The sequence below is a fragment of the Fundulus heteroclitus genome, chromosome 12, assembly GCF_011125445.2.
Source record: "Fundulus heteroclitus isolate FHET01 chromosome 12, MU-UCD_Fhet_4.1, whole genome shotgun sequence".
Lineage (NCBI taxonomy): Eukaryota > Metazoa > Chordata > Actinopteri > Cyprinodontiformes > Fundulidae > Fundulus > Fundulus heteroclitus.
This window is the reverse complement of record NC_046372.1, coordinates 2,351,592-2,367,570: the sequence shown is the minus strand read 5'-3', so window position 1 is coordinate 2,367,570 and position 15,979 is coordinate 2,351,592. Positions and strand designations below refer to the sequence as shown.

Here is a 15,979-nt window from a genome sequence, read left to right as displayed (position 1 = left end):
GGTTAACGTAGAGTGGTGAAACCGTGGTGGTCCAGCTCAGTAGGGCAAGACGTGGTAGGGCAGCCAGCAGACGAAAAACGCAACAATGAGCGCGTCATTACTTTAAAGGGTTTGGAGGAATTTTGCCATCCTGTTTGTTTTGAAGCTTGTGGATGATGATGGAGTTAACAGATGATGATCACGGCGAAAGGAACCACAAAGCCGGCTACAAAGCGGACTAAAGCTACAGTCTTGTGAATGTGCGGTCCTGATGAGTAATTATTATAGCAAATGTACCTGTTTTCATTCTCGACACGGATATTCCGATAGATCATAGAGGGAATGCTGATCCCGATGGCGAGAAGCCAAGCAAAAACGAACACAGCTGATGCCTTTGAACAGAGCGGTGGTTCTGGGCCCCAAACAGGAAAACACACGACGGACAAACAGCGGTCCACATGATAACCACGAGGAGGAAGATGCTGCTGAACATGTGATGATCATTATTCCAGAGGCAATCTTGCACATGAAGAGACGAAGATCCACTCTTCCATCACCAGTTCGTGATGTTTAGTGGCAGGAAGGCACAGAAGAGAAAGTCAGAGATGGCAAGGCTCAGGTACCAGGTGGTGTTCCACCGTCTTCCTCATCTTAAAGCCGGAGATCCAGATGACCAGCAAGTTCCCAAAAAAGCCCAGCAGGAAAATGATCACGAAGATTACAGTGACAAACATGCACACGCCTTCTGTCACACAAGATGATTTGTGTTGGATAGATTTCTGGTCAGTTATGGTAAAATTGCTTATTTCAGTGTAGTTGTAATCAGAATTTTCATAATCATAGAAATCGCCATCAAAAATATCCATATTGTCCTCAGAGTTCCCCATTTCACCTAGCAGAACAAAGAAAAACATTTCAGTGATAGCTTTTTTTATGAACATGGCATCAATATCTAAAAACTTACATTAACTTTGGGTGATTTAAAATGAAGACCAAGTAACATCAGCGTGATAAATGAAACCATACCGTTTGCTCAGTCTTGAACCCTCTGCCTTTGTCTCGTTTCGTGGTTTGATTGGTGTGAGTGGAGGCAACGACTGAGCTTCTCTGTTTCCTTCACATGTTTTAACAGCATACACAATCAGCTGACAGGGAGGTTTCTCAACACTTCCATCCCCTTTAATTTCAGTACTGCATTCTTCTCAGCTCTTGGACCCCTTTAGAGCTATGAGTGATTTTATGTATATTTGCGAGATATTGTTTTGTTTTGTTCATTCTTTTTCCTGGGGGGCTGATCTAATATTGTTGTATAGAATGTATATTATATTTAACAATTTCAGCAACATTATTAGGAGGTGACAAAGAGAAGTTCTTCTCTAAACACAATCCCAGAAACATAAAGATTGCCGCGATATCAGCTTTTGGTAATGCTGTTTTATGTGCTGTTTTAGATGCAGCTAATACACCGTGGCTGAGAAAAAGAAAAAGTAATGAAGCTATTATACATGCATGACTTAGAGAGAATGTCTTGTTAATTTATGTTTCAGAGAACTCAAAGTTTGTTTGTTCCAGGCAGCTACCAGATGTGGTAAAGACAAAGCATAACCCTGACTTTTGTTGCAGATGTCTACTTAATGCTTGAGAAAAAAATCAACCACTGAAGCAGATAGGGCGGCTATTATTACTGACAGAGTGGGCTGACTGTGACCCAACAGGGGAAGTTAAAAACTTAGGGCAGACGCATCAGTCAATGGTTTGTGTCTCTGTTTTTTTTTCTGTATTTTCTTGACCATGAGGATGAAGCAGTGGGCAAGAAAAGAGAAACAAAGACTTGGGTATGAAATAACATATGAGGAAGAAGGTTTTTAAAGCACAACAAACTGTTTTTGATTCTAAGAACCATGCAGTCTTGATCTCTTAGTTGTGTTGACCATTCATCAAGCCATTGCGCTTTAAATTTACACATACATCTATTTTAAGTTTTCTATGCTTTTTTTTATTCATGTGAGAAACTAGTACCTTGAAAAACACCTGAAAAAAGTGTCATAATATTCAGGTCGGTTGATGCTCTGTACTTTAGGTTTAATGCATTGTTTGAAGTCCTTTCGGAGTCGCAGTCCTGGTTACTGAGTGTTTCTGAGTAAATGTTTCGGTATGTATTCAGTCCACCGTGTAAAAAGCTGTTCCAATGTACCCAAGGTAAACACAGGGGGAAATACGCATGACAAGACCCTTCTTGTCATTTAGAAACCATGGAAGAAATAAAACAATAAACAGATCAGAACTAAAAACCATAAAAACGCAATGACGAACAATTCAGAACCAAAGTGACAAAACCGAAGTCCTTCAGATCATGACAGGCTGACCGTGGTCTTCTCCCTGTGATGTTTTTGTCATTGTTGAGGTTTTGACAGCTCACCATAGATCTGAAATTTGTCATGATCCGCATGTCTGTGCAGCACTGCATTTTCCGACAACTGGCTTTATACAAGTGTACATCTTCATGAAATGCAAAAATGTATGATTATATATAGATTTTTATTTCCCCGCAACAGTGGAATACTACAGTAATTTCATTTTAAGCACAAAAAAAAGACAAAAACACAAAATACCGCAGAAATTACTTATTTAGAACAGTAATAAGGGAAAAACTTCAGAACCTGGGGGGCTAACACAGAAATATCAAGATTATTCTTTTTGCGCATGCTATTACCCACGGGCTAATTATACATGCTAACTACCCCAACATGTATGTTGGGGACAACATGCATGCTTTGAGAAAACACACAAACTATACACAGAAAGCCCCTAATTGGGATTCAAACCAGCTTCCTGTCAGCTGTAAGACACTGATGGCATTGTGCAGGAAAAACGGCTCCATTGAAACCAAAGGTACTTCTGCTAAAAATGGCAGGAAGTTTCTTTAGTTGAGCAATGCAGAAGAGCCCAATCAACAACACGTCAGCATAACAATTCACCAATTTATTCAGACTCCTAATTATGTCATGCATTATTACAATGACAATCTGTTACACGTTCCTTAATGTTTCTCTCCTAAGACTCGTGCAGCTATGTGGTAAATTAGGAAATAATAAGTTGTATAAACCAAATGATCTGATTTACATTTAAATGCATTTTAGCAAAATTACTTTCTAAAACCTTCCCAGTGCCTTGCGGATTAAATTTCCTTAATGAAAGCCAAGGTTATTAATAATCAAGCACATGCACACTCAGCAAGTGTAGACTTACTTTGGGAAATGCTCTCTAATGAAACCTGGACTCTTGTGTTAGGTTACAGGAAACGCTTGTAGGGGGTCATTTAGATTCAAGTCAGCTTTACTGGCGTAGTTACAAGTAAGGATTTATATTGGTCACTTGTTTATTTGCAGTATTTATCTGACCGTGTCACATGGCGAGATGGGTGGCATCATTGAAAATTAAAAGGTCCTTAATTCTTCCATGCAAACTTCCAACTAAAATGTTTTGTTTTCATTTCATCAAAATAAGGATGTGTGGTACACTTTTTGCACAGTCAGCATCTTAAGTCAGTACTCTCAGTTGAGAGAGGATGTCTCTAAATTACTAAAAATTGATCTGTTGTGGATGAAATGTGACAAACCAACAGTGATAGCGGTGTTGAGATTACACATACCTGAGGCAAGACGCACTTAGATTAGAAGCGGATGTGGTCTAGGAATTTAAAAAGGGGAACATGATCGTAAAATAACCTGAATTGAACAATCTAGTCAGTCTCCATTCTTTGCCTATGTCTTAATTTCCCATAAAATCAACTTAATCGACTTCTTACTCATTGCCAAAATGAGAAATCTCATTTTGGTTTGACCCACAAAAAAATACTGAATAAGAAAAAAAATCATCAAAGCACACATTTTGTAGATAAAGTTTCTCTTTGTACATCTTTTCATTGAACCTCTCTTTGAACGCTGTGTTATTTAAGCCGATGTTTTAAAAGGAGCCTAATGCTGAGCATACTCTGCAGGGCTCAAGCTTTTAACAGGAAATGCTTGGTCAGTGTGGCAACAAAGCTTGCGTTGCCTTTCCAGCAGTAAAACCACAGCACACACCTCAAAATGCAATAGAGACCTGAGACTAGAGACTTAGGTAAAAATGAAGCAGTTACATTATTTGTGAATTTTCTCACATGAGCCAATTCCTTACGAAGGTAACTACCGTACATACTTTATGCAATGCTACTCTGTTCAGAAAGGTTTTTTTCGTGGGTTTGTCAAGCTGCTGAGTTTCAGCCAAAGTCAGCAGATGAACTTTAACTCTTAACATTTTGGGGAAATGAAAGCTTCTCAAACCATCCTCTGACATAATAGGGTTTTAAATTGGGTGTTTCTGTGGAATTGCACTAGTTCATTTTTAATCTATGAGAAATCTGTGAAAAAATATGTCCCCCATTGCAGATTACAACTATTTAAACTAACCTGGCCCAGTCTAAGCAGATAATTGCCCCCTGAAGCTTAATAAGGTTGTGCCACCATTGCAAAAGTCAACAAGTGTTTTGGGCCCCTGTGGGGGATTTTGGCCCTCTCTTCTTTGCAGAATCATTTTAATTCAGTCACATCAGCAGGTTTCCAAACATGGTCAAGCACGATATCTCAATCAGATTTAAGTCCAGACTTTGACCAGTCCACTATTCATCCTTCATTTTGCTTTATTTCACAAGCCATTCAGAGTGGACTTGCTGTTGTGATTCGGGTGATTCTCTATCTGCACAACCTAAGTGCTCTTGAGCTTAAAGGGCTTTAGCTCCAATGTTTTTGAAATGAAGTTCTTTGAAATAATTGCCAGTAATAGTTCTCTCACTGTAGTACACATATTTCATATCACCATGAGCTTGTTAGGACTAAAATAAATCATGTGAGTGGTGGGAAGCTGACAGCTGGCCAGAGATACACTGCTTTAGCAAACTTCAGTAGTTTAAAAACAACTCAAACTACAATTTCTCATATCACTGTAAAGCAATGCTGTGTTAGTGGATATTACCCGTCAGATCATTATAACATTTCCAACATCTGCCTTTTACAGGTACATCTATTAAAAATAGAATATATGGAAGTCAAGGTCCCTGAGTGGAGAGGCACATAATCCACATTGTCAGAAGTCCAGTGTGAAGTTTCCACAGTCAGTGATGGTTTGGGGTGCATATCATCTGCTGCCGTTGGTCCACTGGGTTTTCTGAAGTCCACAGTAAACAAAGCCATCTACCAGGAAGTTCTAGAGCACTTCTTGCTTCCATCTGTAGACAAGCTGTATGGAGATGCTGATTTTATTTTCCAGCAGGACTTGGCACCTGCCCACACTACCAAAGGTACCAAAAGATGGTTCAATTGACCATGGTGTTCCTGTTCTTGATTGGCCAGCTAACTCCTCTGACCTGAACCTCTTGGAAAATCTATGGGCTGTTGTCTGTCAAGAGGAAGTGAGAGACACCAGACTCAACAAGGTGGATGACCTGCAGGCAGCTATCAAAGCAATCAGGACGTTCTCTACACCGGCGCAGAACCACAGACTGATGGCCTCTATGCCACGGCGCATTGATGCAATTATCAATGCAAGAGGAGGACCAACCAAGTATTGATTGCATAGAAATGGACAAAGCCCACCATTAATCATTAAAACGTCCTGTTCTGATTGGGCTAATGTGATATTCTAATTTTCTGAGACATTGAATTTTGAGTTTTCTTAACATATAAGCCATAATCTTCAGGTACAAGAGATTCATCACATGTGTAATGAATCTCTATAAAATAAATGACTAGCAAAAAATATTGTACTTTTATGCAATACTAAAAAAAAAATTTGAGACGTACATGTATGTGATATAACGTTGGTTCAGTCTTTGTATAAATCCGCCCCATCAGCTGATCATGAATCCACTGGCATAATTTTCAAACAATATAGACCTGGAAGGCAGAGAAATGTACCATGTTTGATGATGACCATTTATGATGCTTTTCAAAAAGCTTCTGGTGACATGCCATCTTTCTGCTACAGCTAAGGGAACTATTAACGATATTACTTTAGATAATCTTGCTTCCAAACATTTGAACAAGCATTTAATGTTACAAGGCGCTGGCCAGATATTCTCCGTCTGGATTCTCTGCAAGAGAACCAAATGTATGGTTCCTTCAACTACAGCAAGTTGTTTAGGTCCTTAAAGGTCCTGATGTTGGTGTGATGGACTGGGATCCTCACACCAGCACCACCATTTTCATTGCTGGTATGAAGCTCTTTATCTGAAATCCTGCTGGTGTGTTGTACATCAGGAACATTTTCTCTGTTATCAGTTCACAAAGCAACAATCCCCTCATAAGGAGTTTTCCCTTTTTGGCAAATTTGACACAAGATTTCCGTTTTTTCACCCCTTTTTGTTTTGTTCAGCTGTGGCTTTGACATTTGATCTCTTTCATACATGGAAGCCGGTTTTGCCCAGTCTACTTATTGCTTTCTGAGAAGTGAGGCCTTTTGAGGAGAATGGCCTCACTGTGGTTCACTGGAGTCCCGATAAATTAGAAACAACTTTCTAACCCTTTCCTGACTGACACGGGTCAATAACTTTGATTCTTACTTGTTCTTGAATTTCTCAGGATCAGATGCTGGGTTGCCTTTTGATCTCCTCTAGATGCATGTTGTCAGACAGGTTCTATTTAAAGGTACTATCTTTATTGAACCGCTCAGGCAGTAATCAGGCCTGAGTGTGATTTGTGAATGTGAACTCAGCTTTTCAAAAAAAATGTGGTTGATCTGGGGTAATTCATTAACAATCGGTGCAAATACTTTTTGCGCACAGTTTTTTTTTCCCCCCATTAATAAATAAAGTGGTCATTTAAAACTTCTATTTTTAAAATTGATTATGTTTTGCTGATATTAAACGTTGTACACCCACTCAGTCATCTGTACATTCCTGCCACTGTCTGATCTGAATAGCATTTTAAGGTAAGCTGAGCATCAATGCCACTTTCGTGCCACCCACTTGAAATCCATTAAAGAGATTAAAGTGTGGCTGAGATGCACCAGCCAGCTCCATAAAACTACTCCCCAAAGATCCAAAGCTGCAGTGCAAATTAAAGGGAGTGGTGTTTTTGAATTTTATATTATAAGAAATAAGTGCTAAGTACATGTTAATATGATTGGCTCAACAAATGCGTAGCAAGAAACTTGAGAATTTATGCTGCAATTTGTTACAGCCCTTCTGCTTTTTATTATTGGAAATGCTGTTTTTGTTGGTAAGCGTCATTCTGACCACTTGACTTAAATGGGCTTTATGCCTCACAAGTCAAGACGTTTGGTATAATGCAGGGGTGTGATGATTATGAAACTGAACCCGATATTCAGCCAGACAAAGGAGAAACGTTCAGGAAGTTTATTAAAGGAATGAGTGAGGGTTGAGGTGAAGACAAACAAAAACAGTCTTTGGGAAAGTCCAAAGGGGAAATCGCCAAGGTGAGCTGCAGGGAGCAGACACTGAGCAGGGGAAATAATACAGGAGGGGAGCACACCAGATCTGAGAAAACTGGCAACTCAGACACAGACAAATTGTCAGCAGGCTCGGCAACTTACGGGCAGACAATGCAGGTCAGAACAAAGCAGAAGTCCAGCAACAGATCCGGTCCAAATAGCAGGCAGGCAAACAGAATCCTGCCGGGGGTCGGACAGGCTCAGTACCGGGAAGCAGAACACAGGTCAGAAGCACAGACAGGACAAGAAATAGCTGGAAGTTCACACCGTGAGGATAGAGACGTTCTGGCAGGGAAGTGGCAGAGGAGGCAGCCTTAAATAGGCAGGAGAACAAAGGGGAGCAGAGTGAGCTAATTTTCCAGAACAGGTGGAGGTCATCAGGGGAAAGGAAGTGGCTGAAGGAGAAAACAAGCTGACAGAAAATAAGTGGAAGGGGACAGAAACTAAACTAAACCAACCCAAAACATAACCACAAAGACCAAACCTAAGATAGAAATCCAAACTAAGACTAAAACTAAGACAAATAACTAAAACTTTTACAAGGGGTTCCCAAACTTGCAGCAATACCACAGACTGGTGACCCCTCTTGGCAAGAGGGGTTTATTTTTGTTTGTTTTTTATAACAACAAAGTGATAATATTTTGAAAATACACTTATAAAGTTATGAATAAAGTAGTATTTTTAGAAGAACTCTCACAAACATGTGCAACCTTCCTGCTGTGATAAAATGAGAAATGTTGAGCATGTTGTAAAGTTATACTTCAGTACCAGTTTCACAAACTATATATATATATATATATATATATATATATATATATATATATATATATATATATATATTATTTCAAAAAGGTTCAAAAGCAAAACAACTGGACTTCAGTTTCACTCTTCATCAAAAGATCTTTCTTAATTCAAAGCAAGTGATGGAGATGTTCCAAGCTTTTAAAGCGATAGGGTGGTGCTGTTCTGCATCTCTAAATACATTTATAAACTGGCCTCCCACAACAATAAGGTGGAGCACAAAGAGAAAACAACGGGCATAGGTGTGGACAGAATCAATAAACAAATCACTCTGTCTGTGATCCCACCAGCTGCAAACATGCTTTTTTTTTATTTGGTTAAAATTAAACTAAAATCCTGTATCTCAGGTGTGGACGAAGGACACATGAAAAATTATGAAGGTGCCCTATCTGGTGTGATCGTAAATGAAAACTTTATGCAGATCATACAATTTCCTACAGAAGTTTTCAAACCTCTTGAACTCTTTCACATATTGTGATTATCACAACAGTCCACTACAATGTGGGGTTTTTGTGCTTTTCTTATGATAGACCAATACAAAGCAGTGATGACTTGAGCCCAAACCTCGTATGTCTACCTTTTGGTGCAATTGCTGCTGCAAGAAATCCAGAAATCAAACATTTTACCCTTACTTTTTATGCGACTGTGGTGCGCTGGAAAGAGCAGTTGTCTTGTAGTCCAAAGGTTGTGGTCTTCAGTGCCAATTTCCTTGTGCCGCATGCCAATGCGCCTTTACATTGTTGCTGTAGAGTTTATTTGGTGATGTTGTTTTGATGGAAGGTGAACCCGCTCTCTAGTCTGGTCTCCAACAGCTTTTCCTCCAAGGTCGCCCTACATTTAGCTCCCCATCCAGTCTGGCCAGCTTTCTTCAGCTAAATGAAAGGTGTGGAACTGTGTGGAAACTCCAAGCTCATCTAGAAGTACTTTACTGATTCACACATTAAATATTTACGCCAGCCACGAAAGTGGAAATGACAGAGAGCACTTGGAGAAAATTGGGCTGAGATCAAAAGAGGTTCAGGTTGTGCGTGTCTTTGTGATTTGACAGGACACGTACATTTAGCCCTGCTCTCAGAAGATTAAAGCTGCCTACTTGGCAACTGTAATATGCCCAGATGGACCAGCATGGTTATATGCTACATCTTTTAGATCAATGGGCTTTTATACTAACTTTGGAGATAAGACGACAGTTTGGATGTGCCTCTGACTTAAACGAAGATAAACCTGCAGACTATGACAGAAAGTTTTGCTTTAAATCATTATTTACCTTTGTGACACGCACATACACAATACTCTGATGCAGATGTAAAGCTTGTTTTTTTTAATCTTCAAAGAATTATTTCATTTGTTCTATAAAGCATCTATTTGAAGAGATGTACTTAAACAAAATGTTTAGTGTTCATTCTCCTTTTAAAGAATCTTAGACTGCTTCTTTTTGCTGCGCTTGCGCACTTATAGTGTTTATGTATCCAGTGAGCTTCACTGTATAATTATCCTAAGGAGCATTTCATTTCCTAGAGCGCAATCAAACATACCACATGTTGCTGAAAGGCAGTGCATCCTTTAAAGTGACAGACAGACAGACAGACAGACAGATAGATCATCACCGTTGTTCTTAGAAAAATGTCAAAAAAGAAAGAAACTTTGTTTAGTTAGCAGCTGTGATCTGGTTTGTCACTCCTTTCAAGCGTACAGATAAGGAAGCTCTGCCGTCCATCTTCTGACAGGCAGAACTTGTGAATGTGAAGCTGCAGAGAAAGGACAGAAAGTGCTTCTGGCGATTTGTTTTTGTTTAATACAGTGAAATCAGCCTCCAGATGGGATGCCTGCATTATTACCATATGGGCCCATAGTGATTTATCCGATGTTGCCAGATGCTTCTGAGGCACAAAGGCACCTGCTTGTAATATAAAAATATCATTCAAATGCCATGTGAGGAAGCTCTTGGGAAAAATATTTGTGTGATATTTTTATGCTCGTTTCTGTGTGTTTTTGTGTGTAATAAAACTGCAATATCAAGGTTTTTGGGTGAAACATGTTCAGCATTTTTAGGTAATGGTTAAAAAAGAAAAATGTACAGAGTTCATGAACAGAGCTGCAGAATAAAACTGTTTAGAAGTCAACAATGAAATATTAGGCTTTCCCAGAAGTGATTGTGAATAGATGGTGGTTATTTTTATCATTAATGTGTACAGACAAATAATTCAGTGTGTATGAACTGAAAAATTGGCATACCAAATTTACATATTATAACATAACATATTAAAATAATAATAAACATTTTTGAGTGTCCAATTTTCTTCTCATCGACATTATGCTTGAAAGAAAATTTATCTTTTGATATTTTGTAAATCTGCGGAAATAAAGCAGAATTCATGCGTGTAAATTATAGTAAATAGGCAAGATACAAACTGAATTTGGTTTTGGACGTCACATTTTATTACAGATCTGCAAAATTCTTATGAAGATTTCAGAATGCTTTAGAAAAAGAGTTACATACCATAATCTGGTTTACAAAGGCAAAGCTCAAGTTAAGATGCTTTGTGTCACAGACTGAACTTGAGATGGCTGTTCATGCTTTTATGTCCTCCCGTTTAGACTACTGAAATAGTCTTTTTATTTGTTTGAATAAAACCTCCTTGGCTCACGTTCAGTCTGTGTAGAAATGCTGCAGCGAGGCTGTTGACAACAGAAGGGCACACAAGACTTCTGTTCAGGGATTCCCTGCACTGGCTTCCTGTGCTCTCGAAGTTTCATTTAAAGGCATACTATGCAACATTTTTCAGTTAATTAATGTGTTCCATACCGTTTTGGATGATTAAATGAGTCATTTCAGGTTGAACACAGGTTTTCTCGGCCGCCCTGGTGGTCTGTGGGGGAAATACCGCACTTGCAATTGCAAGAGCTCTCGGCCCGCCCACAGGCTCGGAAGTCTCGTGCAAGACCGCGAGAGTCGGTCTTGCTTTACGGCGAGAACTCCATGTGTTTTTGCCCTGCTATTCACTATATGCACGCGCAAAAGCAACAACAAAGAACCGCAAGGTATTTTTTATTTATTTATATATTTTTTTAATGTTGGTGAGGCGGTAGCGTGAGTTTGGCGAGATAGCGCTGCGGGAAAACCCTGATGTTCATACTTTCACTGTGTTAGTCATTGTTTATATTGCCGTTTTTTTGACTTTTCGTTGCGTTCGCCTGTCTGCTAAGCTCAAAACAACCGCGCCTGGCTTGACGGAGAAACCAGAACAGCTGAGCATCTTTACGACAGTGCACTTTTACTTTCGCTCTCTGGGGGGAGCCTCGCTGGAAAATCAACCCCGGTTGCATAGTATACCTTTAAAAGATTTTTAGGTTAAACCTTTGAGGAACTCCATGGCCACGCCCCCTTGATACATTCTGGACCCTTTGGATCCTCTATCTCCGGACTCTGAGGTCTTCAAGTCAAATGTTGTTGGTGGGAACACAAACCCGTTTTAGAACCTGTGAAGACCGAGCTTTTCAGGCGGTTGCTCCTCGGCTCTGGAACGCTCTCCCTCCATTCCTGCGCTGCACAGATGCCATGGACCCTTTTTTAGAAACAACTAAAGACATTTTTTATTCACATGGGCCTTTGTTTAATGTGTTTGGTGTTTTAATTGCTTTGCTCACATGAACCACTTTGTGACGTATATATTTGTGAAATGTGCTAAAGCAATAAAATTTGACCTACTTACTTTTCTCTGTTTTTTTTTGCAGATACAAATAAAACCTAAAGAACCTTAGAATGTGTGCCATGTATTTTCAGCTCATTTACTCTGATATCCCTAAACAAAATCCAGCACAGATGCCTTCAGAAAACCCCTGATTATTACACAGAGTTCACCGTTGTGTAGTCAAACTCAGTAAGAAGACAGCTGTTATCCGAAGGCCTCAGAGGTTTGTTGGAGATCACATTAGTAAACAAACAGCATCATGAAGAAACACACCATAGCAGATTAAGTTGCGGGGACGTTTGAAACAGGGTTAGGTTCTAAAAAGACGCCCCGAGCTTGGAACGTCTCACAGAGCACTGATGGGATGGAAGAAAACATGTGAAAAGTAAACAAATATTTAAGAGTGGGGTGGAGGTTTACCTCCCAGCAGAACCAAGACCATAGAGTCAGAGCAAGCAATGATTGGTTTAAATTGAATCATATTCCTTTATCAGGAAACTCTAGACCTGAGTAGTAATGAGAAATGTCAGCATAAATTGGAAATTGCTATTCAAGTAATCTCCATTCAATGTGCCTGCGCTTGTGCTACTGATTCAGTGATGTTCAACACAAATATTCGGCACAATTTTAAAGATTTAATTTCCTGGAAGTTTTGAAAGCCCTGGATCATTTCCGTCAACACTTTGTTGAAGAAGAACGAGGTTAATGTTTTGAATTCACTTTTAACATGGAACCAGGTGCGGGAAAAGGTCAAGTTCACATAAGGAAACCACAAACATCCCAGAAGGGAAGTTGTTTAATGTTGACTCTTAATCAAAAGGAAGTACAGGGGTGACTACAATTACAGGAAGCTATCACTTTATAATTACTGCAGGGCTACTTCTAGGCCTCGCTCATTCAGATTTTTAGCCTTAAAGCTAAAACAAGGTTTAGTTATTCATAGCTCAAAAAAATCTCAGTTTTTATTGCAAGGAAAAAAAAATTGGGAACACGTAAATTACTGTATGTATTCAGCACACATACAGTAATGTCAGCTCAAAACCTAAATCCAGACATGAAGTTTAGACGTAAATTCAAACTGGAAGACTCACCCAGCAGCACCTGCATCCGCTGATTGTCTCGTCATGTGCCGTGCCCTGTGTCAAGTCTTCATCCTACTTCAGCCGACCATCCTGCTGACTTATAAAGCTCTCTGACCATGGATTCTCCTGCTCGTCAGCTCCATCCCATCTCCTCCTTCGTGCCCTCATGCTCCACTTGGCTCCTTCTCTCCTCTGGCCTCCAGCGTCCGGACCCCGGGGAGGGGGAGACTTCACTAATCCTAATCCTAAAATGATCACCAAGTTCATAGACATTGGCAGCATTCACGTCTGTTGCCGGGGTCAGAGTGCCAATGAACCTTTCTGATTTATGTTATTAAATCTCTCTAATTGCCTCTTCTGTCTGCGGGAGTCTCTCCAGGTTTAATTATATCAGTTTGCATCCAGAGAGTCGGTCTCTGCAAAAAGAAAAGCAAAGGATCCCCTTCCACATTTTTAAATTCTTCAATATAAAGTTGCTTTGAGAACTTTATATTAAAAATTATAAAAAAAGAACTCAGTGTCAAGAATGCAATGACATAATTCATAATGAAAGCTTAGATTTGTCACATCACAAGATTTGATGTGACAAAGTTGACAAAGACAAGCTTTCCTTCACAAAGCAAGCCGAGCCAAAGCTGAGAGAGCTGGTTGTTGCACAAGGATGTTTCATTTTCCAAAAATAACAAACCTCAGGTTGCATTAGTAAAAACAGCTGAAGACAAACCTCCTCAGATGGAAATTCGTGAGGAAACATTGTCATCCTAGAAGATTTGTGTTATTTTTATTCCCTGCAGTAAGGCACTGTAATTTGATTGTGTACCAGTTTGTACATTAGCAAAGCAAGCAAACAAAGTCAACAGCCACTGATTTCTTCCCGGGTCGGGGGAATAATGAATCACTCCTGAATCATTACTGCATTCATTTGACATGACTGCCGGCTAACGTACAGATCCCTTCGAAGAGCACAGGCCACTCTGAGACTGAGATAATAAGTGAAAACAGCAGGAAGTGCCCGAGAGGAGGTCCTTGGTAATGGCTTTCCCCTATGTGGAGATCCAATTATTTCAGTCTGCTGTCTTTCCAGCAGATCATTTTCTCACAGCTCACCTGTTAGACCCGGCCGAGGCGCCGGAGCTGCTGACCTGCCAGCGGGGCTTGACTCTCTGTCAGGGCCTGAAGGACAGCATCTGTCATGCCGGGGTTTGTGCTATAATATGACAACATTTAGCCCATCAGGACAGCTGGCGAGACCAAAAACCTGCTTCAAAACATGTCAGTCTCTCCCAATCATCTCTGCGAAAGGAAATCCTTTGTGAAAATGGGAAAAAGCACGGAGAGAACGGAGCACGAACTGAATAAATCATGTGCATCTCTTCAGGCGATGTGTAGGGAGCAAAAAGCATCTACTCTACTCACTGTTGATATATTAATCCATACAAACACTCAGTAAAATGAATTACCCACTTTGCCTCTGGTCTTAATACTGCTTCATTTTCACACAGAGTGTGCTGGATATTTCATTTAGTCAGTTAAAGACAAAAAACAGGGAACAAAAGGAGTAAAAAACTAAGAACCACGCCACACTGTAAGTTTCATCATTTATAAATTAACTAATCTGAAGGTTATATGTAGCAGTCTGGGAAATATACACAGGGTTAGATGTGTTAAGTGAATGCATGTTTAAGACATGTTGCAGTTTGAGGAAACAGTTTTTACTGTTATGTAAAAAGAAAAATTGAAAATTTGTCAACCGCTTGGAGTTCACCTATTTAGAAAGCAGAAAAAGGTTTCATTTCAGTTTTGCTTTTAGTTCCAGGAAATGCTGAATTGCATTTTATATGGAGAAGACAACCAATAATTAAAAAAAGCAAAGCCTTTTAAAACATATAAATTAATAAGTGATTTTTTTTTCTTCCTTTAAAGTTGGATGATTGACTGATTTTAGAACGTCACCAATTGTCTTTGATATTTTCATGTCTCTTATTTTAGTACATTTTCCTTTTTTGCTTTATTTCAGTTATAGATAGAGACAGACAAACCACATCGGAAAGCATATTCTGATTTATTGAGATAAATCAGAATATTTGAGGCCAAAGGAGTAAAGAGTAAAATCACTAAGAGTAAAATAGAAACATTTGTTCAGCTGCAATAACTCTAAAGCGGTGGTTAGGGTTGCCAATATTTGCGCCACCTGTGAATTATATGTTAACATGGGATTCTTTTCCCCTCTTACTAAAGAATCCTCAAACTAAAGGCAGTTTTTTCATATATATATATATATATATATATATATAATGTTCAGTGTGATCTTCTGCTACTGCAATGGAAGTCAACTTTATTTAAAGGCTTTTAACACGTCTTTAACAGCAGTGCTGATAAGTCTGGGCTGGTGGGGGACACTGTGGAAAACTGTACTAACAGCACTCCTGTTTTAAATAACTAACATTGAAACATAAACATTAAAAAACTGTAATTTATTTTCAGCGTTCCTGTGTGACCAGCTGGAGGACCCTGGACAGGGGCTGGGGGCTTTGGGGGGTTCAGAGCTGTGGTAATTACCTGTTCGACAGTGATATATTGATTCCCAGAGAAGCTCCTGCTTAGGGCGAGGGCAGCCACAGACCACCTCCTGTCTTCAGTGCTTGTTACCTGAGGGCGGAAAAGCCATCCTGACCTCACTCAAACTGCCTTGTAGCAGATCTTGTCATTCTGCCAATGGAAACGCGGTTGCTGCATTTTGGAGCAGACTCCCTCTGGTGAGATGGGCATTTTAAATGCTGACAGCTGAGGGGAGCTTCAGCTCTGAGTGTGACTCTCCGTCCCCCAACCCCCTCCACCGGCAGCAAAAAAACCCCTGCCTGCTGGAGCATTCGTACTCAGAGAGTGTAAAGAGAGCCACCATCGCTCCCGCTCTGACTGTCTAACGAGATTCTCGGT

At 39.8% G+C, this 15,979-nt stretch overlaps 1 pseudogene; it reads right to left on the bottom strand.

The window, feature by feature from the left end:
- Nucleotides 1–36: 36 nt before the first annotated feature.
- LOC118564723 lies at nt 37–1,019 on the bottom strand (annotated as a pseudogene).
- Nucleotides 1,020–15,979: the final 14,960 nt, after the last annotated feature.